This window comes from Piliocolobus tephrosceles, chromosome 5 (genome assembly GCF_002776525.5).
Source record: "Piliocolobus tephrosceles isolate RC106 chromosome 5, ASM277652v3, whole genome shotgun sequence".
Classification (NCBI taxonomy): Eukaryota; Metazoa; Chordata; class Mammalia; order Primates; family Cercopithecidae; genus Piliocolobus; species Piliocolobus tephrosceles.
Window position 1 is genome coordinate 31,347,472 of NC_045438.1, and position 25,289 is coordinate 31,372,760.

Consider the following 25,289-nt stretch of genomic DNA (forward strand, 5'->3'; position numbering starts at 1 on the left):
TGGGGCCTATCATGGGGAGGGGGGAGGGGGGAGGGATTGCACTGGGGAGTTATACCTGATATAAATGATGAATTGATGGGTGCTGACGAGTTGATGGGTGCAGCACACCAACATGGCACATATATACATATGTAACAAACCTGCACGTTATGCACATGTACCCTAGAACTTAAAGTATAATAAAAAAAATAAATTAATTAAAAAAAAAAAAAGAACGAGAGAAAAGGAATATCTAGGTATGAAAATGTATATTTTAATAAATTTGAAACACTTTTCCCCCACTCTCCTTTGGTCTTCTATTCCCAGAAGGAAACATATTTATACCAAATAAATCTGTAAGATTTATTTAAAAAGACACACAGGCTCATTCCATGATAGAAGCCAAACAGCAAACAAAAACCATTATTTAAACAAGCAATATTTGAATTATGATTATAATTTCACTAAAACACTGATGGATTTCTTACTATGAAATTTAAGTTTGCATTTAACTAAACTCAATCAGTTAAGTTATATATTTTCTAGTTAGACTTTTCCTCCACTATTTCCCTCTCTTTTCCTTCTTTCTTTTACTTATTTGTTGACTTCCTAAAGGAACCACATAACACTCAAAATCACTGTTTAGAAGTGTTTATTTATTCCTGACTCTTAAAAGCATTTCTATCTGATGTCACATGGAGTAGGGACTCTCAGCAGGAACTAGGGTTCACAAAGAAGTAAGGGAAGGTGGAAATAAAGCAAAACACAAATTTCACTTTTAGAAGAGGAAATTGACAGAAGATGAAAATGCCATCTGGCAACTTCATAGGCCTTGTTTTTTTGTGGCTTTAAGATGTGTAGTCAATTCCCAAATAAAAACCAAAATGACTCAGAGCCTACCTCAAACTCATATTTGCACATATAGATTTAAGAGAAAACAAGCCTTAGGCACAGTATCTTAGAAATTGTTGATAGTATGAACGCCACATCTGTAGAATAATTTGTCTACCCAACTTAAAGAATATTAAACATCATTGTTTGTATAAGTGCTTTTTAAAGTGCTATAATTTGTTTTTGAATAGATTTTTTTAAGTGCTCTATGACAACACTGTGAGTTGAAAGTTTATCTAAGGACCTGGCAAAATAGTGGTTTTGTTTCTTTTCTTTCAGCTTTAAGAATTTAAGAGCTACAAATAATTATTATCTGTATATACAAATTATCCAGGTTGAATATACAATAGCAATATGGGAAGTTAATAAATTGCTGTTTGATTACCTGACTAAGCAAACAGTTCTGTGCAAATGATCTAATCATCTAATGTTTGAAAATGACATATGAATTTAAAATATGTTGATAGAACTTATAGCTTAAAATAGATCTCTCTAGCAAGGCAGGAACTCCCTGACAGAGTGCCCCAATGTTCCAACAGAAAGTCATGAACACTAATCCTATCATAACCTTTGTCCCTGATTCCATCAACCACGCATCCCTAATTGCTCAGACTTTCATCTCTATACTACTCTACTCATTTCCTAATCCAAACCAATTTCCCATTGTGCTATTACTCACAAAACCCTTCCAAGGGTGCCCTTGGGGACTCATGGTCTTTATTCTATTTCCTAAAATTCTTTTTTAAATGCTTCCCTCTCTTTGTTCTAACCAAAACTCTCACCCCTCAGGACACCTTCTCCCCTGCAGCTTTGTCAATGGTGGCTGTTTCTTTCCTACATTCCTTGTACCTCTTCATATTATATGATCTGGAGTAAGAGTAAGTGTCCATTTACACTCATTGCCATTGAAGATCATTATCCCTCTTTCCTCCCTAACCTCTAACCCTTTGCAAGCTTTGAAGTTCGTGTCTTCATGCTATACCTCTGTATTAGTCCATTCTCACACTCCTATGAAGAACTGCCTGACACTGGGTAATTTATAAAGCAAAGAGATTTAATTGACTCACAGTTCTGCAAGACTGGGGAGGCCTCAGGAAACTTACAATCATGGTGGAAGGGGAAGTAAACATGTTCCTCTTCACATGGTGGTGCCACCAGCCTATATCTGTTTACAAATTCAGCTTACACCCTTATTGCTGCAAATTACTGCAAAAGAATGGACTCTCTCCCTTCACAGGCCACTTCTCAGATGTGTCCCATACCCACCTCTTCATGCCTATTCCAAGATATACCCTCCAACTCTCTCTCCCCTGCATCTTCAGTGGTTCCCTGCCAAATACCTTCACTCTCAAATATGCAGTAATATTTTCCCCCTTAAAAGAATTATTGAAGCCCACATCTTCTTTCATTTATCAACTACCCCTTTATCAGAAAGGAACTCTTTGAGTCATTCATACCCCCTGTCTCTAATTCCTCTAATCCTATCTTTTAAAATTCACTGTAATGAGAATCTCATCATCAATATTCCACCAAAACCGTTCTTAACCAAGTTTTTCTACATTACTAAACCCAGTGGTAAGTTATCAGGCCTCAAGTTCTTGCTTGGCCTTTCAATTCCCCCTTGAAACAATTTCTTCCCTTGGCTCCTGGGTCACCACCCCCTTGTGGTTCTGCTACCTCACAAGCTGCTCTCGTCAGTTGCCGTTATGGTTCTTCTTCATCTCAGTGGCCCTAAGGCTCAGTCCTCAGTTCCCTTCTCTATTCATAACCACTCCCTTGGTGATTTCATACTGTATTATGGCATAGTCTATAGGCTGATGAGCTTCAAATGAACACTTCCAACTTTGACCTTCCCCCTGAACTGTGGACTAATGTTTCCTGATGCCCACAGGATATCGCCACTTAACTTGTCTAAAGCCAAGCCCTTGACCTCCCTCCTGTGCCTAGCTTCTCCTCCTCCTCTCTACATCTCTAGAATGTGACAACTCTATTCTTGAACGTCCACCATCCAAAACTTTGAGTTAATTCTTAGCTTCTCACACTCAACAACATATCCAATTCATCAATAAATGAAGATCATGGCCCTTCATTGAAAATGTATCTAGAATCAGATCATTTCTCATCATTTCTACTATCACCATCCTGGTCCAAGTCACCAACAACCTCCAGGTTAATCTAATAACCTCCCAGCTGGTTCCCCTGCTTTTTCTCTTGTCTCTCCACAGAAAGTATCCCCAACAAGCAGCCAAAGTGATCACGTAAGTACATACATTTTTCATATAAATTCTTCCAGAATGGTACAACATGAGTCTCAAATGTAAAAGAACAGGTGCATTAAAAATATGCCCAGAGCCAATACTGAGACATTTGCCAGTCATGCGCCCCTATCAGGTCAAAGAAAGCTGCACGGTGACATGCTGCATCTGTGCCTGCCTGATGTTAAGACCACACTTCTCACAGTCTCCTTGAACTTGATCTAATCCTACAGTGGTGTGTGTATGTGAGGCTGCATTCTGCCCATCTGTAACATACTTAAATTCATCAAGTTCTGTATATTTTCGAGCATGAGTAACTATTTTAATATAAGTGAGCTATTATTGCCATTTTTACAGACAACACAGCAAAGAGAACTACAGATCTGGCACTCTGTGACTGGTACAAGCTAGTTGATTTTCTTTTCCATTGGTATTCAGAGAAGTTCTATGAAATACTTTTGGCCTTACCAGTGAAAAACTAAAAAGGAAGTGATTGAGATATGAATTTTTTTTTGTAAAAGTGTAAATAAAGCTTCTGACTTTCAGACATTATTCTTAAGAGAAGTCATCCTTACTGGACCACAGACATACAAGATAAAAGAAAAGGACACAAACATCGCTGGCTTCCCTGAAGCTGTACATTTCACAACCTGAACTTGCTTCCATTTTCCCCCCTTATTTTGGTTTATTTTAGATTATTGACTCAAGGACATAGCTTCTAAGCCAATAAGAAGTGATTGGTTTCCTCCTCACCACTCTTTTTTAACAGGTGAAAAGTAGGTAAGAACTCTATGGAATGTGTGGAGAGTAGGCTCAACAGCTGATATTGAACAAAGGAGAAATTCGCTATTAAATAAAAGAAAAGGAGGTCCCCGGAGTCCCCCAAAAGAGGCACTCATAGAGTCAGAGTAGTGGGTGGAGAGGGTGGGAGTCAAAACCTTTTGAAAACTAAGCTGCAAACAGTGGTGTCCTAATGAACAAAGCCTAGGGGAGGCGGCGGTTATGCAGGTTTGGATGAAGAACTTCTCAGCATGCCCAGTGCCTGCAGGAGAAAATCGCCCGAGCTCCAAAGCAGATTTAGGAAAAGATCAAGATCCTCTGCCCCTTTCCCCAAGGAAACTGGCATCCCTACAAGAAAAGGGACGATGGAGTGGCCTGTAGTTGCAACAGTGAAGAGCCTTCCACCAGGCATATATACTAGTGTATCCTTACCTGAATGCACAAGCCAAACAGACATGCAAAAGCAGTCACCAAGCACAAAATGTGGAGCAGTTAAGTTCCTGGGCAATTCAAAGTAGGGGCCACTTCATACCTTAAAGGAAACTAGGAATAAACAAAATGTCTATGACCTAGGCAGAAGCCACTATCTCAATGCCTGATTGACATATTTGTGTTTGTGTTTGTGTTATTGTTTGTGTGTGTCTGTTTAAGTGACACTGTTTTTCTTCTGTCTGGTAATTTTGCAGTTACCACATAATGCTAAATCAGAGATAGAGAAATGAGACATTATAATCTATGCTAGAATGTGACATTTTGCTCTAGAACTTTTGATGGCTATCTTGTATTTGCTTTGATAATAAATATTCTAAAGTATGTGATACCCTGATTGATTTGTGGGAGAGAATTTAAAAGTAATATGGACCTAAAATTGCAACTAAACTTTGTCTTAACCTAAATAAACTGTTGTTTTATGATCTCTTATTGATCTTAGGTAATGTTATATAAAAGGTGTATGAACCCACAGAAGCTATCACACTCAAACCTCTGGTAAACTTTTAATGTTTCGTTTGGTTCTTGCCCAATCTGTGACCACTGGAGCATCATAAAGAAAACACTGGTAGCCAATACAACCAGTTTGAGTTTATGAAAGGTCACAAGTCTGTGATGTGCAAAGGAGATAAATCATTTTAAATGTTCCAGAAAAAAAAAAAAAACATAAATGCTAGGTGAATCCTTTAAATAGTCTTCAAATACAGAAAATGTTTTCTGGAGACACCTGGTCCCCAGCCTTTCTCTATATATATACCTTGGATTGGAAACATGTTCACTTTGCATTTGTTTCCTGAACCAAGAAAGCCTGTAGTTTTTAACCATGTCCTTAAATGGAAGAATAATTGTTAGGATCAGATATTCTCAAAAGGTGCTTCAAAGACCAGCTTTTAAAAGAGCAGCGCTTGTAGCAAGAATAAACTTTGAAATCTGGCAAGATCGTACCCCGGATGAGAGTGTTGTTGGCTGTCATGTGTCCCCATCAGTGTTTCTGGGGAAATAGACACTGCTGAAATGTTCTGGTCTCTCCTGCTCTGTGTAGCTATGTCATGTTCTGTACTTGTATCTATAGTTAACAGTCTAGAATTTAACTTTATAGTAAGTGTAGTTTGGCCTCTTCCTACAAATCCATAGCCCCAAAATAACGTACCTTTACAGGGACAAATATAGGCTGACATTTAACTTCTCAGGAACACTGTGTCTTTTAATTAAATGGGATACTGTATACAGAAAGTTTGAAACCAAGAAAAAGTTTGAAACTACAAAATGTTACATACGGGAAATATGCCTTTATGGTATATTCAAGGGCTTACAGCACCCATGTGTACTTAAAAAGAAAACAACTTACTTGCAGAGAGGTATAAGATTCTTATACCTAATACCTCCTAGTAATACTCTTAAGGTAATACTTTGAGAAAGGTATAAGAATTAGGATCTCAAGAATTGGGAAACTGAGTCATGAAAGGACTAATAATGACCTCTGCACAAATCAACCATCGAGTTCACTTGAAAATAATTCTGGCAAATTTTGTTTTAAAATTGAAATACAGTTGAGGAAAGATACATTTTTTAAAAATCAAGAGTGAGGAAAGTCACAGCATTAAAGAATTGGAAGCAAACATTGTAAAGAGATTGGCAGGTGAGAGGAGAAACTTCCTCCTGACATCCCCTGTCAGCCCAGTCTTCATGACCACCAAAAAAATCCTATGCCCCTGATACGAGCTACCAAGGAAAGTTCAGAAGCCATTTAACAAAATACAGTAGCAGCACAGGGTGAGGCCAAGTCATCCAGTAAAGGCAGCGATAGAAGCAGGAAAATAAGAATTTTAAGTAAAATTTAGTAGAAACACCTGAAGAGTACAGATAAAGATTTGAAACCAAAAGAAATGATACAGACATTCTGAAAACCCAGGAAATAATTATAAAAGAGAATAATCACAACTAAAGACTGAATCACGGATCCGGTGGATAAAATAGAGGAGTCTCACATACATTAAGTCAAAATATAAAGAAATACAAAATTCATTCACTCTTTTTTTTTTTTTTTTTAAATAATATCTTTCTGTGTCGCCCAGGCTGGAGCGCAATGGCGCCATCAAGGTTCACTGCAGCCTCAATCTCTTGGGCTCAAATGATCCTCCTGCCTCAGCCCCCCAAATAGATGGAACCATAGATATGTGCCATCATGAGGTATTTCTAAGTTGCCCAGGCTGGTCTTGAATGCCTGGGCTTCAAGCAATCCTCCTGCCTTGGCCTCCAAAAGCGTTAGGAATACAGACGTGAGTCACCATACCCGACCTGATTTGACTTTTCTAACAGTATCACTCTGATTGCTGCCTTGAGAACAGATGCAGAGGAGCAAAGACATAAGCAAGGAGATCAATTAGGGAGCTGCTGCAACAGAAGCTGCCACCTGGTGAGAGAAGATGGTGCTTTGGAATAGAGCAGTGGTTGTCAGCATCCATGGAGAGGACAGATCAAGTTTGGACATGTTTTGAAGATACAGCCGTGAAGAAATTGCAGATAGACTTGACTGTGGGTTTGGAGAAAGTCACTGAGGGAAGTAACAGGGCTTTGGGTTGAGCAGCTTGAAAGATGGAGGTACTAGTTAGAGAGATGGGGAAGATGGTGACTGGCGAAGGACAAGAAGCAGGGGAAATGGAATGCTTTGCCCTTGTGAGGTTGGAGCTATGTGAAGAAGAAAAGGCCTTTTAGTGCTCAGCTGCTTTGGTTCAAGTCCCGGCTAGGCCATTCACTGGTCTTATGGCCTTGAACATACTACCCAGCCTCTGGAGGCTGCAGTTTCCTCATGTGAAAAACAAACGAACAAAAAGAAAACAAAAACAAAAAACCCATTTTCTGGAGCTCTTATGAAGCTGGAATGAGTTAATTTTTATAAAGCGCTTATAATAGCATATTGTAGATAGTGTTCATCAACTAAATAAACATTCAAGAGTAATGCAAGGGAAATCGAGGTGCTGTTTCAAGAGTACACATATATTTAAATTTAGGTAGATGCACTCTAATGGATCACTATAGGCAGAAGGGAAGGAAAGGGAGAAACAGAGATAAATGGGGGAGGGAGAGATGATAAGATGAAATACATATATAGAAGTAGGATGTCAGAAGGGAATGGCATGTGTTTTATTCACTGCTGAAGCTCCAAGGCCTGAAAATGTCTACAACATGTACTGAGCACAAAAGGGAATAAAGAATTGAATGAATGAACAAATGAACTGAGGAGTTCATTAGCTCATTTCTGTGCCTTGTGGAGCCTATAAAAAAATTCATGCACATACACTTAGCCTGGTTCTGAATTCTGAGTATCAAGGAAAATATTGTATAAGCATCCAAATAGAATGAACTGGTTATTTTAAAAGGAAAGAAGTTCAGGCTAGCATAGGACATCTCATCTGTAATTTTGGGAGCCAGAAGGCAATAGAATGAAGTTAGAAATTACGAGGGAAATAGGATAATTCAACAATCCTATATGCAGCCAAAGGGGTGACCATATAAAAGAATGACAGTAAAAATACATTTATGACCACCTGCTGAGAAATTCTAGCAAATACTCTAGCAATATAAAAATTAAATCAAAACAAAAATTTCTACATAGCAAGAGATGAAAATAAAAGCAACAACGAGTAATATCTACATTAAGGTTTAGTTTAAATTGAAAGGGGTTATGTTAATATGACACAATACAATGCTTGTTAAAAGAATATTCAAAATTTTAAAAAAATAAATTTCAAGGAAACACTTAATATTGGCCTGGAACTTAAATTCTAATTATCTTAATAACACCTAGTTGTTATCAGAGGTGCTGAGGGGCTGGCAAGTTAAACTTCCTGACTGAATGGAAAGATGCGCAGTTATAATTTAATTTTGGAAAGTTGATCTAGCAGCATTTTTAAAAATTTAAAACGCTCACGTTGTTTGAATCAGCTCAGTTCAGTGCAATTGTTTTTGCAATAGTAACGAAAGAAAAAAGTAAAATAGTCTCAACTTTTATGTCAGACTTAGATATATAGACATTATATCTTAGATATTAGACACATGATATGTGTTTAACAAGATGTTAAATAAAATGAGCTGGTTCTTTCTATATAGAGACAGAAAGTTGTCAATAATATATTTTTAAGTAAAGCAAAAACATTTACAGATTTTTTTAAAATATACAATTATGTATTTTAAAATATCATATGTCAATATATTGTTAAGTAAAGAAAACATTTGCAGAGTACTAAAAAACATCATACACAGGGATATACAGTTACATATGTTTATGCAATTATGGGAAATAGGTATGGAATGGAGTACTCCAATTCTCAATATTGTTTACTCAGCGATAGTGAGAGTGAAACTCAAAAAACAAAACAAAAAAATTAAACAACAACAAAAAGAAAATAATACAAAATGTTAGCAATATTTTTACCTGAGTGGTGAATTATGGGTGAATTTTATTTACTTTTCCATCTCTATGACATATTCTAAGTTTCTTTCTATGGGAATGTTTCACTTTCATAACTAGAAAACTTTTTAATAAAGGTACATGTATTGTTTATAAATTGAATTTCATTTTAAAAAAACTATTGGTGAATAATTACCAATGAATTTGTATTTGTGTTTCTTTGACTTGTTTAATTCTTTGCATGATTTATTTATCTATTTTACCTTTGTACTAAAATCATGCTTTTGCTAAATTTCTGAACTGAACTCATTTCCTGCTTTTGTTCCATTATAAAAATTTGGGAAAAAAATGTAAAATAGACAATAATCATTTTATTCCAAAACTATACTTGCAGCTCTGTAATTTATCCAGTATTTTTAATAAACATACTACAAATATTTTTGAAAAATACTTATTTTTAAAGGTGGAAAGAGACCAGGGTGAGGAGAAACAGCATTTTTAAATGTTTAAGTCATGGATCTTGAGATGAAACATTGCTGGAAGTGAACCAGTTCTGTTTCAATGAAACAGGAAATGGGACAAAACTCATTTGTTTGCTCCTACATCAACACAGACCAACAAATAAAAGAGTAAAACAGTCATCAGCAGTATTATGGTAAATGTACTATACATGAAAGTGTTTCTGCTATTTTGACATGCATAAAGTAATATGAATCAGATTTAGGTAATATAACTAAAAGGTTCTTCAGTTAATTGATCTAATATGTGGCATGTATACTCACACACACTGAATTTAGTTTAAATTGAAAGGGATTATGTTAATATGACACAATACATTTGAAAATGTACTGGGATTTTCCTACCAAATATATTTGTACAAATAATATTTGTGCAAATAAGATTATGATTTTGCAGTTCAGTTTTGTATATAGTGACAATAAGACATATTGTAATTATAAAACCTAAAAAATATCTATAAAGACTGCTTATATATGATGTTAAAACTAGCCATTGTACCCAGCATAGAATTTCCTTCTTCATTAACAATAAAAGGAGATTTTTTAAAAGTTTCAACTTTTTATATGTCCTAGCTTTCCATAAATGAATTTTTAATAAAAGAGCCACAACTCTTTTTAAAAGACATGTAAAGCAAGCTATTTAAAAATATATAACCATTCTTTTAGCTTCTCTTACTAAAGTGGCTATTAAGCAACTAAATTACAGAAAACCCTTATTAATCTTCACACTAAATCATCCTAAATTTTAACAGATGAATAAGTACCAAGCCATTGATAAATCTTATTATCTTTAGCATTATTCCTGTAAAATACTACTTTAGGCCTTTGGGTTAGTCTCTAGGATTTGGTTTGGCTGTTGAGCAAATTCAAACTTACCTGCTCAGGTAAGAGTGAGCATAGTCAGTGGATGAGCAGACAGCAGGCATACTGACTTTGGGACCAGTCTGCATCAATCTCCTGTATACCTGCTGCGGGCTAGAGCCCACTGCTGCTCTATGATAGGCCACAGTTAACGAAGATGGAGTGACGCAAATATTAAAATAAAAAAAAATAAAAAAAACTGACAGTAAATCTTTCTGAAATAAGCTAACAATATGTTATCAAGAAATATAACTGGGAGGAGCTTTTATTCTGAACCAGCATCAGGAAGCTAGCAGTGATCAAGCTAAATAGGGAAGGTAAATATTACCACTACTTTAAAAATAACTCCAAGCATGGGTCACCAGGAACCACAACGATGCATTAACAGTATATATATGAAAACACGTGTCCATTAAAACTGACTTAATTGTTGATTGATTTGAAAGAAAAGTACTTCTCTATTAGACATCTGTACAAAGAAAATAACTAGCATTTGAAAAAAAAACTTGCTTTCAAAAGAGATGACTTGTACCCAACAAATGAATATTTTTAAAAAATAGAATGTACTCAGACCCCATAACATATTATAGTTAGAAAATACTTTAAAGCAATGGCTTTCCAACTACTTTTGAACCACAACTACAAAAAGAAATGCATTTTATATTTTTATTCAGTACATATGTAGGTAGCACCCAAACAAATGTTTTCATTAAAAAACACCCTTACTTTGTTTAAGTCACTCTGATATTTCCTATTTTATTCTATTTCTTCTTTTAATTACTGGAAATTACAACCCAATAATGTTATCAACCACAATAGAAAAACACTGTCTTAAATGTTATATGGTCACACACATTTATCCCATCAGCTTTTGTTTGTTTGTTTGTTTTTGAGAGGAGTTTCACTCTTATCGCCCAGGCTGGAGTGCAACGGCGCGATCTCACTCACTGCAACCTCTGCCTCCCAGGTTCAAGCAATTCTCCTGCCTTAGCCACCCAAGTAGCTGGGGTTACAGGCGCCTGCCACCACACCTAGCTAATTTTTGCGTTTTTTTTTAGTAGAGACAGGATTTCACCATATTGACCAGGCTGGTCTCGAGCTCCAGACCTCAGGTGATCCACCCACCTAGGCCTTCCAAAGTGCTGAGATTACAGGCGTGAGCCACTGCGCCCGTCCTATCTTATCAGTTTTTACACTTAGACTTTTTAATACAATAAAAGTTGATTAAATAAAAATTATTTTAAAATAGAAAAGAGAAAAAAATTAAACGAAGACATATAAGAATAAAGCAAAGAATAAAAATCAGGAAACATAAGTAAATCAAAAACTAAATATAAAAAAAAGGTTTTATATATAAAACTTCCAAAATGACCCTCTCTACATGGAACCAGATCCTCCAAAATGGCAGAATGAAAAGCTGCACAAGGGCAGTTTCTCTTCCATTTCTCTCTGTTACTCTGCATAGGATTAAAGCATCATTATGACACATTGATTATCAGTCTCAGTTCTTCACCCTCCTCACATCCACACCTCTGTCTTTCCTTCACTGGGGGTAGAAAGTACTTTTTTTGCCCTTTGAATTTGAACTTTGCATTTGACATGTCTTGGCCAAAAGCATGTGAACAGAAATAAAAATATTCCAGCTCCAAACCTAGTCTTTGGCAGGACATGTTTATGAATGTCCTTTATCCTCTCACCAGGAATACAACGTACCCAGCTAAGTCACTTGTCCAAGGAAGAGGAGAGACATGTGGAACAGACCAGGGCATGAAGACCTGCAGCACGTAGCAGCCACCCTAGCTGACCCCATGGATTCATGAGCACAAGTTGCTATAATTTTAAGCTATGGAATTTTGGTATCATTTGTTATACAGCAGGATCAAAGCAATATTAACTGTGTCAATTGTATTTTTGAAAGAAGCCATGGAGATCTGCTGCCCCATTCTCCTGCCTTGGGATCACTAGAGAAACACTGACACCCCACAACGGGTCAACTGTGACCTCAATAGCCATTATTAAAAGCAGTGATAGAATAAGCAAAAGGGCATACAGTGTAATTATCCTTTACTAAGTGAATGTAACTGCTGCTTCAGAAGTCTCCAGATATTAAAGGCTGGTTCAAGAAATAATATCCAGGTTCAGTTCTTGTTAATAGTACATAGAAAATGTCATTCACTTTTCTCAAAATGAGTTTAATATTGCCTGAATCATACATTTTCCTGTCTTATCATGAATCAGTCTTCTTTGCAGGCAAGCACAATACCTCATGTATAAAAGTTTACCAAGCTCTAGGAAATCAAGGCTCTCATCTGCTTTGTTCACTAGTCTCTCCCCATGGCTTAAAACAGTGCTTGACAGGCCAGGCACGGTGGCTCACGCCTGTAATCCCAGCACTTCGGGAGGCTGCGGCGGGCGGATCACGAGGTCAGCAGATCTAGACCATCTTGGCTTGGTGAAACCCCGTCTCTACTTAAAATACAAAAAATTAGCTGGGCGTGGTGGTGGTGGCGGGCGCCTGTAGTCCCAGCTACTCGGGAGGCTGAGGCAGGAGAATGGTGTGAACCCGGGAGGCAAGTTTGTAGTGAGCCGAGATCACGCTACCACACTCCAACCTGGGTGACAGAGTCAGACTCCATCTCAAAAAAAAAAAAAAGACACAGTGCTTGATAAACCATAGATGCTTAATAAATATTGGCTTACTGAATAACACTGAATTACTGGATAAATTAATTATTTTAATTTTTCATTTTTAAAAGCCTTTTAATCAAAGGATTACATTGATAAGGAATTCTCTTAGTTTCACTATGCTAATTACAAAACCGCACAGGCAGTAAATCTTCTCTTCATCTCCTGCTCTTTCTTTCCACTGGAGAACTTATCTAATTGGATAATGATTTTTTCTTCTAGGAATATACAGTTAATAGTAAGATTGACATACAAATAAATATTTATTGCACAATAGAGGGACTGCAAAATGGAAATATAAAGGCTGTGTTATGGGAGAGCAGAAGGATTTGGAAACCCCTTGTGGCAGCCAGGACAGGATTCATGAACGAGGCCACGTATAAGCTGAATCTGCAAAGACAATCCTCGGAGACTTCACAAACCAGCTAAATTTAGAATAGGAAAATACACACAAAAACTCTTGTTTAATCTTAATAAACTAATTTCATAGTGGACAATTAAAGTCCTTTAGTTAGTAATAATCTTGTTTTAAAATGTTATTCTTATTCCAGCATCTTTTTTTATCAACAAAAGTGTCTTGAATGTTTACTGTGGGCATTCGAAATAAAGCTTCTTTTTCCTTTCTATTAAGCATACACACACACACACACCCTCCTAAAAAGAGAAATAAAACTTAAAATATCTTAATTCCCACTCTCTGAACCCAGTGAATTTCAAGTTAATTATCAGCTCCATCACCAAATGGGTCTTAGTGAAGTGACGGCATGATCTACATCCTTGAACATGCACGCCTGCTCTCTACCGCTTTGACGATTGAATAGGACATTCCTGTAGAACTGTGAACTCCATGAAGGCAGAGATCTTGTTTTTGTTGTTTCGTTTTTGAGATAGGGTCTCCCTCTGTCACCCAGGCTGGAGTGTAGTGGTGTAATCATGGCTCTCTGTAACCTTAACCTCCTACAGTAGCAGCCTCCTTGCTACTCAGGAGGCTGAGGCAAGAGAATCGTTTGAACACAGGAGGCAGAGTTTGCAGTAAGTGGAGATCACGCCACTGCATTCATGCCTGGGTGAGAGAGAGAGACTCTGCCTGGGGCCCCAGCGTTTCAGTAGCAAATTGAACATGACCATGCCTAGAGATGTTCACCATTAAAAGTACATAGGCAAGGCCGGGCGCAGTGGCTCACACCTGTAATCCCAACACTTTGGGAGGCTGAGGTGGAAGGATCACGAGGTCAGGAGATAGAGACCATCCTGGCTAACATGGTGAAACCCTGTCTTTACTTAAAATAGAAGAAATTAGCCGGGCGTGGTGGCGGGCGCCTGTAGTCCCAGCTACTAGGGAGGCTGATCCAGGAGAATGGCGTGAACCTGGGAGGCAGAGCTTGCAGTGAGCCGAGATCGTGCCACTGCCCTCCAGCCTGGGCGACAGAGCGAGATTCTGTCTCAAAAAAAAAAAAAAAAAAAGGACACAGGCAAATCATAAGGTCTTCAATACATAAATAAATGTCTCCATATGTGGAATTCGGGGCTGGCAGGAGAAAGGTCTTGATACAAAGAATGTGGCTTAAATCCCCAGAAATCAGATTGGCATAAACCTGGCTTTGATCAGAACTAAGTGCTTCCTGGCATGGGACATAGCATATAGTCAGTTGCACAGTTGTATCGTGACTTTCTAAAAAGCATTCTGGAAGCAGATAAAATTCCCTTTACTCTGATTTTAAAATAATTTTTAGCAAGTAACTTATACGTAATACCAGGTTTCCCAAGCAGTTTTATATCATGAAGGTACTGCTGTTCTGAAATAAGTATATCCGACTGGCTTAGTAGTAAGCAATCAATCACTTTCGGGGTGCTTACTGGATATGGGTCCTGTATTGCATTTTCAAATTTAATCCTCTTGCCAATACTGAGAGTCTGGAAACATTAATCCCATTTTTGTTAGAAAGACTGATGCTCAAGGAAGCTAAGGAATTTGGTAATTATACGCAGGCCTGTCTTCAAAGTTCTATCTCCTTGTGCTGCTATTTTATTTCTCCCATGTGTGTAAATGACTAGACTCATTCTGGTTTATAAATCATCTTTGGTGAATTCTGTTAAAAGTGGCTCAGTCTCGCGCCTATAATCCCAGCACTTTGGGAGGCCGAGGAGGGCAGATTATAAGGTCAAGAGATCGAGACCATCCTGGCCAACATGGTGAAACTCTGTCTCTACTGAAAATACAAAAATTAACTGGGTGTGGTGGCGCATGCCTGTAGTCCCAGCTACTCAGGAGGCTGAGGCAAGAGAATCGTTTGAACACAGGAGGCAGAGGTTGCAGTAAGCGGAGATCACGCCACTGCATTCATGCCTGGGTAACAGAGAGAGACTCTGCCTGGGAAAAAAAAAAAAAAAAAGCGGCTCAGTTTCTAATAGTCTGATCATATCTGATGGAATTTAGAGAAATGATTTTCTGAACTTAAAGTATTGAGAACCAGAACCGAAATAGATTTTTTATGTAAGACAACTTTGTAACACTCTATTCCTGACTACAAAGGGTAGTAAATGATATATTTCTTTAAAGATTAAGCTACAATGCAGTTCAGCACTAATAATTATTATGATTACTAGAGAGTATATCAGTACAGAACATGACAATAATGTCTTCTACTAACCTTGCAAAAGATATGAAACCATCTCTGGGTCAGGAATCAAACAGCTACTGAATTAGTTCACCATGTAGAGAACTTCATGTAGATCCCTACATTTTAGATAAAATATTATATCAGGGGCCCATCTATCTAAATATCTTAGCACATCAAAAGCATTTACATCAAAGTATCTTAATATATTTGGAATATTTATATATAAAAGGTTTATCACAACCCCTGGAACCCAGTAGAAGCTCAGTAAACAATAGTTAAGGAAGCTAATAATAATATGGAGGCTAAAAAGCAAAGTGGTGCTTCAAAAATTGTGTTCAGTTCAGAGCCCTGAGGACAGACCAATTGTTAGCAGGTCTCATGCATCTCCCAAAACTCCTTTCAGAAAACAAGTTGCCTGATAAATAAACTCATTGTGATACCACCTACTCTGAATTGTTACAGAGTAGAGTGTTAGAGGATTGTCTACATATCCATTCGTTGGCAACCAGAAATAGAAGAGCATGTCAACAAGCCACTCAACTTATAAATTTCAGGAAGAATATTGTCTCATTCTGAAGCATCCCTAAGAAACTACACCTTGTATGCTAATTTCTATTTGAACTTTGAATCTCTTACCCAGATATTATATTTATATGTACCTGTAGAGGGCAGCCTTCTACAAATTTTTGTAAGATGTGGATTTTTATCCTTCCTTCCTCCTCCCAAAATGCTCCAGAAAGGAGTGACCCAGCATGAAACAAACTTTGCCTTTGCTTGGGAGAAACGAGAACAATCTACAATGGCGGATTTTCCACCATGTGTTACTCAGACCCTTGTTGTGCATCTTGGGAACTCTTGACGGCAGAGCCTGAACATACTGCGTGTGCAAGTGCAGCCTAAGCTTGGCAATTGTCAGTAATAACAAAGTAACAAGTTAGAAAGAAGAAGAATAAGCAAGAGGAAGAGAAGGAGGAGGGGAGGAAGGAAGAGGAGGGGAAAAGGAGAGGAGGAGGAGGCAGAGGAAACATGGAAAGAGAATGAGGAAGAGGAAGAGAAGGAGAAAAAAGAAGGAAGGAAGGGGAGGAGGAAGAGCTTTGACTAACCCTGTACTAGTCTCTAGGCCAAGGGAATTACATGAAATCCCACGTTCATTCTCACAGTACCTCTAAATAATAGATGTTATTTTTAACCATTACTTTACCAAAAAAAAAAAAAGGAACTGAAAATTAAATCAGTTACTACTAAGAAGCAGCTGTGGAATTTGATTTCAGATTTGTCTGACTCGCGTTCTAGCTCCTAACCACTACCAAGAATTTGCAAATAAAAATTAAATCAGGCGACAACACGCTGCCACGCCAACGCCGACCCCTCTCTGCACGTCAGCCCGCCCGCGCCCACCATGGCCACAGTTCAGCGGCTGGAAGGAAGATGGCGCCTGGTGGATAGCAAAGGCTTTGATGAATACATGAAGGAGCTAGGAGTGGGAATAGCTTTGCAAAACATGGGCGCAATGGCCAAGCCAGACTGTATCATCACTTGTGATGGCAAAAACCTCACCATAAAAACTGAGAGCACTTTGAAAACAACACAGTTTTCTTGTACCCTGGGAGAGAAATTTGAAGAAACCACAGCTGATGGCAGAAAAACTCAGACTGTCTGCAACTTTACAGACGGTGCATTGGTTCAGCATCAGGAGTGGGATGGGAAGGAAAGCACAATAACAAGAAAATTTAAAGATGGGAAATTAGTGGTGGACTGTGTCATGAACAATGTCACCTGTACTCGGATCTATGAAAAAGTGGAATAAAAATTCCATCATCACTTTGGACAGGAATTAACTAAGAGAATGACCAAGCTCAGTTCAATGAGCAAATCTCCATACTGTTTCTTTTCTTTTTTTCTCATTACTGTGTTCAATTATCTTTATCACAAACATTTTACATATAGCTATTTCAAAGTGTGTTGGATTAATTAGGATCATCCCTTGGTTAATTAAAGAAATGTGTTTGTGCTAAAAAAAAAAAAAAATTAAATCAGGCTAGGTGTGGTGGCTTACATTTGTAATCCCTTCACTTTGGGAGGCCAAGGCCAGTGGATCGCTGGAGCCCAGGAGTTCAAGACCAGCCTGGGCAACATGGGGAAACCCCATCTCTATAAAAAATACAAAAATTAGCTGCGTGTGGTGGTGTATGCCTATAGTCCTAGCTAGTTGGGAGGCTAAGGTGTGAGGATCACTTGAGCCCAGAAGGTCGAGGCTGCAGTGAGCAGTGTTCACACCACTGCACTTCAGCCTGGGTGACAAAGCCAGACACTGTCTCAAAAAGAAAAAATAATAATAATAATAATTTAAATTAAAGGGTTTCCCATTTCTTTTGCTGATTTCTCTCACAGACCCTTAAAATACCTAGAGAGGGAAATGACATGAGGCTACTACATGAATGAGAACTTTACTTAACACCTGTCTATGAATGAATGGGTAGACTATTATTAATTAAATGCTAAGCAGATGAGACAACATAGCAACATTAATTTCAAAACGTTTTCAAAATAGTATTTGTAATTGTCTTAATCTATAAAAATAGTATAACATTTTATCAGCAGTTTCTGAAGATAATTTCCTCATATTTATTTCCAGTAAGATTAAACTATATGTGTGTATTTAGGAAGTTATTGTCAGGCTATCAGATTTTATTTTCTTACCACAATGCTTTTATAATTGATCTCCACAAAAGCTAGTTTTCTAGTACTGGCTAGGTACATATGACAGCAGGCTTTTGAATTAATTTTTACTAATACTGAGATAACAAACCCTCGGCTAGTTCTATTTAATGGAGCAAAACAAAATTTTACCAAAAACAGGAGAAAAAAAGTCAACTGGTTCAAAACCAACTTCATTAAATCAACATCATAATCTATTAAAACAGAATTTCTGATTCTAATATTTTTTATATCTCAAATCAAAGTTTATCCAATCAACATGTCTAGAATGCATATTGTCCAAACATCAACTATTTATCAGATAATCTGCTACCATGGTGACACCTGGGCCCTATTTGCTTTGGCAGGAGTCCGAAGTTTCCAGGAAGTGTGGATGATTAAATAGCTTTTCATGCTGATAAGCACCTTTGCTGCATTTCTATAACTGGACCACCAAACAGAATTTCAAAATAGCGAGATTAAAAGAGCTCACTCTTCTGTTTATATATTTTCATTGATTCCTTTAAACTTACTTTCCATGCCAGAAGAATTCTCTATGTTGTCAGTCTTCTCCCAATGTCCCAAGGAAAATTCTTATTCTCCACACATCAACAGATATGATTAATTATTGAGCGGTGACAACGTGCTAGCAGCCCTCACTCTCAGCACCTCCTCCGCCTCGGCGTCCACTCTGGAGGGGCTTGAGGGGCCCTTCAGCCCGCCACTGCACTGTGGGAGCCACCTCTCTGGGCTGGCCGAGGCCAGAGCCGGCTCCCTCTGCTTGCGGTGAGGTGTGGAGGGAGACGAGTGGACGGGAACTGGGGCTGCGCGGAGTGCTGGAGGGCCAGAGCGAGTTCCGTCAGACGCCGGCGGGCGGGCCCCACACTCTGAGTGGCCAACCGGCAGGCGCTGCAGGCCCAGGGCAGTGAGGGGCTAAGCACCCAGGCCAGCAGCTGCAGCGGTTGTCCCAGGTCCCCCAGCAGTGCCGGCCCGCCGGGGCTGCCCTCAAATTCTCGCCAGTTCTCAGCTGCCTCCCTGTGGGGCAGGGCTGGGGACCTGCAGCCCGCCATATCCGAGCCCCACCCCCTCGCAGTGGGCTGTCAAGTGGCCGGGGGCTCTCACGTGGCCAGCGCCTTCCCAATGAGTGCTGCCCCCTGCTCCATGGCGCTGGGTCCCCATCAACCACCCAGGAGCTGAGCAGTGTGGATGCACAGTGCAGGACTGGCAGGCAGCTTGCCTGCAGCCCTGGTGAGGAATCCACTGGGTGAAGCCAGCTGGGCTCCTGAGTCTGGTGGGGACTTGGGGAACTTTTATGTCTAACTAAGGGATCATAAATGCACCAATCAGCACTCTGTGTCTAGCTCAAGGATTGTAAATACACCAATCAGTACTCTGTGCCTAGCTCAAGGTTTGTAAATACACCAATTAGTACTCTGTATCTAACTAACCTAGTGGGGACTTGGAGAACTTTCATGTCTAGCTAGAGGATTGTAAATGTACCAATCAGCATGGTATCAAAATAGACCAATCAGTTCTCTGTAAAATGGACCAATCAGCTCTCTGTAAAATAGACCAATAATCAGGATGTAGGTGGAGTCAGATAAGGGAATAAAAGCAGGCTACCAGGGAGCCAGAGGCAACCCGCCTGGGTCTCCTTCCACAACCTCTGTTGTTTCACTCTTTACAATAAATCTTGCTGCTGCTCAGTGTTTGGGTCCACGCTGCGTTTATGAGCTGTGACACTCACCTTGAAGGTGTGCAGCTTCACTGCTAAAGCTAACGAAACCACAAACCCACCAGGAAGAATGAACAATTCCAGATGCACTGCCTTTAAAAGCTGTAACACTCACCACAAAGGTCTGCAACTTCACTCCAGTTAGTGAGACCACGAACCCACCAGAAGAAAGAAGCTCCAGACACATCTGAATGCCTGAAGGAACAAACTCCGGACATACCATCTTTAAGAACTGTACCACTCACCACGAGGGTCTGCGGCTTCATTCTTGAAGTCAGGGAGACCAAGAACCCACCAATTCCAGACACATTATGATGGCTGTTCCACATATATGTTTAAATATTAATTGTGTACTTTCACGTTAACCTTCACACTGCATTGTATCAAGATCTGTGCTATTAAAGCTACAAGACTGACTTTGAGGAATATGGTATGTCTCTCTTAGAAAGGTAAGGATGCAATACAAATTTGGCTTTAATAATTGTTAAGCAACAAATCAATATTCAAAACTTAAATAGGCTTGACAGTGAGCTCTTCAAGAAGCACAGGGTAGCATTCAGGTAGTTGCTAGTAAGAAAACACTAGTAACATAAAGTGGTAGAGAAAGCAGTAAGCATGAAGTTAAATTATTCTGGTTTGAGGATTTGATACACATAAGTTAGGAACTACTCTGCTCTAATGCAGAATGGAGAAAAATGTGCCTACCTTGTGAAATATGTAAAATGTATGTTTAAAATGTCTTGTAAAAACTATAAAGCATTATAAACAAAGTATTAATAAGGCAAGAAGATAAAGATAAAATTGCCTTCAGATCCATGGAAAGGATAGGGAATGTATAGATTTATGTTAGCCTTGTCCTTGAAGGAACAGGTGGTATTGGCTTGCAATTACCTTTTACACCAGCTCAACCACTTACTGGCTAACCTGGAATATATGCATATTACAGATGCATATATTACAGTTTATTGGGCTACGTTCCAATAAACCCATAATAAGTTGAAAATATCTTTAGGTCAAGAAAGTATTTAATACACGTAACCTACCAAACGTGATAGCTTAGCCTAGCCTACCATAAATATGCTCAGAACACTTAACATTACCCTATAGTTGGGAAAGATAGTCTAACACAAAGCCTATAATAAAGTGTTGAATATCTCATGTAATGTATTGAATACACTGTGGAGTATGGTATCAGTGTTCTACTGTTGTGATCACGTGGCTGACCGGGAGCTGCGGATCAGCTCGCTGCCACTGTCCAGCATTATGAGAGAATATCATACCACATATCGCTAGCCCAAGAAAAGATCAAAATTCAAAATTTGAAGTACACTTTCTACTAAATGTATATGACCTTTGCCTCATTGTAAGTTGAAAATTTGTAAGTCAAAATGTTATAAGTAGGGGACCATAACTCTTTGCCTCTGTAAGTCTGAATGTTGTGCTTTAGTTTTTATTATTTTGTAAACAGTTTCAACTTTTTTTTTTAGATTGAGGGAGTACACGTGCAGGGTTATGACATGGGGTATATTGTGTTACGCTGAGGTTTCCAGTACAAATGATCCCATCACCTGGGTGGTGAGCATAGCACCCAATAGTTTGCTTTTCAACCCTTGCCCGCTCCCTTCTCTCCCCTCCAGTAATCCCTGGTGTCTGTGGTTCCCATCTTTATGTCCATGAGTAACCGATATTTAGATCCTATTTATAAGTGAGAACATGTGGTATTTGGTTTTCTCTTCTTATTCACTTGGGATAATGGCTTCCAGCTCCTTCCATATTACTGCATAGGACATGATTTTGTTCTTTATTATGGGTGCATAGTATTCTATTGTGTATATGTGTCAAGCATTATCCTTTTAAAATGAAATAAATAGTGCTTGCTTAACAGGATTGTTTTGTGTGAGAAAGTTCCTGCTTTTAGTAGGTACTTGAAAAGTGCATGTTATTGTTATACCTCAACAACACTAAAACACACTACAAGTATATTTAAAACAAACACAATAACTCTTGTTAGGGTCACTACACATGTGTGGTAGAAGGCACTGAGCAGGGTACTGAGGGGCTGGCCCAGCGTGGGAAAAGAGCAGCCATCCTTTTGAGGGTGTGAAAGGTGGAGCTTGCTTTGCCTCCAGAATGTTAGGGCGAGGGGGTCATGGAATACTGTGGGACCATTTTTGTACTTCACAATTGATCTTTTTCTTTCCTTTTTGCAATGTTGAATATTTTGCAAGACCAGGGGTTTAGAACCAGTGAGAGCATCCTTCACTACACCAACGGACTTGGGCAACTGGAACCCTCTCCAAAAACGGAGCGCTCTAGGAACCTCCAAGTTCTGTGTTTTGTATTTTTTTAAATTTTTATACAAATCTATTTGTAGAGATAAAAGAAACTTTTCCTCTCCCCTGCTTTCTCCATTAACTTGAAAGTGAATACTTTTAGCAAAAGAAGGATGAAAACACCACAGCATTTTTTGGGGAGGTTTGGCATTTTTTAAGATAAATAAACAAAAAAGAGTGAGTTGAGATGGAGAAAAGTCCTGAGCTGATGCCCACGTTATCTCCTTTCCCTCGCCTCTGCTGGCTCCCTAAGTCTCTGTTGGAGAATGCTTTGAAGCTCTCCTGTCATCACGAAGATGCATTTAGTAAAGAATAAAGAAAAGGACCAAAGCTGGATGAAGAGAGTCAGACTAATGGTACCCCACTGAGCATTCTCTGGTCCCACCTTCTGGGACAAAACCTTTCCTCATGAAGGTTCACACTGGGTTATCATGATCATAGACCACATTCCTGAACTCCCAGCTGTTCGGCTGGCCCTTCTATCCCGGTCCTGGCACCTGGGCTCCACTCATCCCAGTGTCCTGTCTCAGAACTGCAAGAAAGCCTTATTAGTCCAGTGTGTTCTTGTCTGCAAACCACCAGACATGGTGTCCTGTTGATCCTGCAATTAATTGAAGTTTTTGTAGGGTATGAGCCAGACCAGAGAAATCTTCCTCTCTCTAGCATCTGTGCCCCAAGAATGAACGACTCCAGTAAACCCAATTTCTCTAAGGTTAAATTGAAACCACAGTCCAGGATTAGGAATGTTCCAAAGTCTTCACACCTGACTATGGAAATCTGACAAGTACAGTTGACTCTTGAATAATGTGGGTATTAGGGGTGCCCATCTGTCACAGAGTTAAAAATCCAAATCTAATTTTTGACTCCCCACAGATTTAACTACGTATAGCCTATGGTTGACCAGAAGCCTTAACAATAACATAAATGATTGATTAACACGTATTGTATATGCAATATGTATTATTTGCTGTATTCTTACATTAAAGTAAGTTAAAGGAAAAAATGGTATTAAGAAAGCCATAAAAAATAGAAAATACCATTGTCTGTCTGAAATGGGGACACCTGCAGCTGTAGAGCACAATCTGTGGTCCATATCAGGCAATTCAACTTTTACTTGTAATGTTGTGACTTTTTTCTGCTTCTTGGAAGCATTTCCACCATCACTAGTGGCACTTCCTATGGGTCCCATGGTGTTACTCAAGGTTTGTGGTATTGCACTAAACACAATGAAAAATACACAAGAACTCCAAAATCACTTTTTGCTGCAACCCCCAATTTACTGAAGAGGAACTGCTCATGCAAAGATGATTATTGTCACAGGGTATGAAGCAGAGTCTTGCAACACTTGAGCTCACCACAGTAGCAACAAGGGGCAATTACATGTTTACAGTAGTACAATACGTAATACTACAGTAAATTTTGTGTGGTAATGACTTAATACTGCATCTTTACACATAAAATCTTTACAATGACTTAATACTGCATCTTACATTTCTCTTCATTGCAAATGGGATTATGTACGGTCTGTAAGTGCATGTGTATTCTGATAAATTTTGCCTTTATATATTTGTATATATTTTATGGCAATAAATGATAAAATAAAATGATAACATATATTGTATGCGTTCATGACTTATCTTTTTCTTAATTGTTTCAATATTTCTAGGCTATGTGGTTTGTCTGCAAGATTTTTCAAATTGTCACAGATCTCCAAAATATTTTTCAATATATTTATTGAAAAAATCTACATATAAGTGGATGTGTGCAGTTCAAACCTGCGTTGCTCAAGGGTCAACTGTACTGAGCTATGAATAGAAAAAAACTATAACAGACAGATACTCCTGAGATGCCTGGAGGCTGGAGGAGAATGAGATTATCACCTGGACATCACTGTTGAGCAGAAGTCAACCCTCTACCACAAAGCAGATGCTTTTCCCTATATGAGGGCATTTTTGAAGGCTGGCTTTTGAAGGGATATATAGTCTGTTTCCTGTCTGATAGCACCACACCCAAGCAAACCTTTCTGTCATAGCACTTTTCCTTATTTCTTTTTTTTTTTTTTTTTTTTTTTTGAGATGGAGGCTCGCTCTGTCGCCCAGGCTGGAGTGTGACACTGCAAGCTCCGCCTCCCGGGTTCACACCATTCTCCTGCCTCAGCCTCTCGAGGAGATGGGACTACAGGCGCCCACCACCACGCCCAGCTAAGTTTTTTGTATTTTTAGTAGAGACGGGTTTTCACCATGTTAGCCAGGATGGTCTCAATCTCCTGACCTCGTGATCCGCCCACCTCAGCCTCCCAAAGTGTTGAGATTACAGGCGTGAGCCACTGCTCCCAGCCTCTGTCATAGCACTTTTCTAGAAGTAGAAACACAGCTGACTCACATTTTAGTCTGCATCTGTGTCCAAATGTGCTTCCCCAAACATGCTTTGGCCTGTGTGTGTGGCCATCAGTACGTGTATATCTGTGTGTGCACATGTTCCTCTGCCTTGCCAATTTAAGAAACTTCGTATTTAGTATTTGAAAGTGCCAGATTTTTATTGTATTATGGAGAACTCTCATGAGTTCTCCTCTCCCATTTTCTTTACTACTTCCCTCTCATCATTGTTTCACGTTAGACCTTGTTACTTTCCATGACCCTCTCCTTGGATTCACTAAGAACTCTGGATAAATAGTAGATCTCTGCTGGGCACGGTGGTTCATGCCTGTAATCCCAACACTTTGGGAGGCCAAGGCAGGCGGATCACAAAGTCAGGAGATGGAGACCATCCTGGCTAACATGGTGAAACCCCGTCTCTACTAAAAACACAAAAAATTAGCTGGGTGTGGTGGTGGGCGCCTGTAGGCCCAGCTGCTCAGGAGGCTGAGGCGGGAGACTTGTTTGAACCCAGGAGGCGCAGGTTGCAGTGAGCCAAGACACTGCCATTGCACTCCAGCCTGGGAGACAGAGCAAGACTCCATCTCAAAAAAAAAAAGAAAAAAGAAAGAGAGAGAGAGAGAGAGAGAGAGAGAGAGAGAGAGAGAGAGAGAGAGAGA

The 25,289-nt window shown here is 39.1% G+C and overlaps 1 protein-coding gene and 1 pseudogene across 1 annotated transcript in view; one reads left to right on the top strand and one right to left on the bottom strand.

Moving 5' to 3' along the window:
• The window catches only part of LOC111554985 (trace amine-associated receptor 1-like), a 24,444-nt gene extending 8,750 nt beyond the window's left edge, over nucleotides 1-15,694 (bottom strand). Inside the window, 1 exon segment of the mRNA XM_023230737.1 lies at nucleotides 15,521-15,694. The gene's annotated coding sequence lies outside the window, so the exon portion shown is untranslated.
• A 1,195-nt stretch (nucleotides 15,695-16,889) lies between these two features.
• LOC111554970 lies at nucleotides 16,890-17,297 on the top strand (annotated as a pseudogene).
• The last annotated feature ends 7,992 nt before the right edge of the window (nucleotides 17,298-25,289 follow it).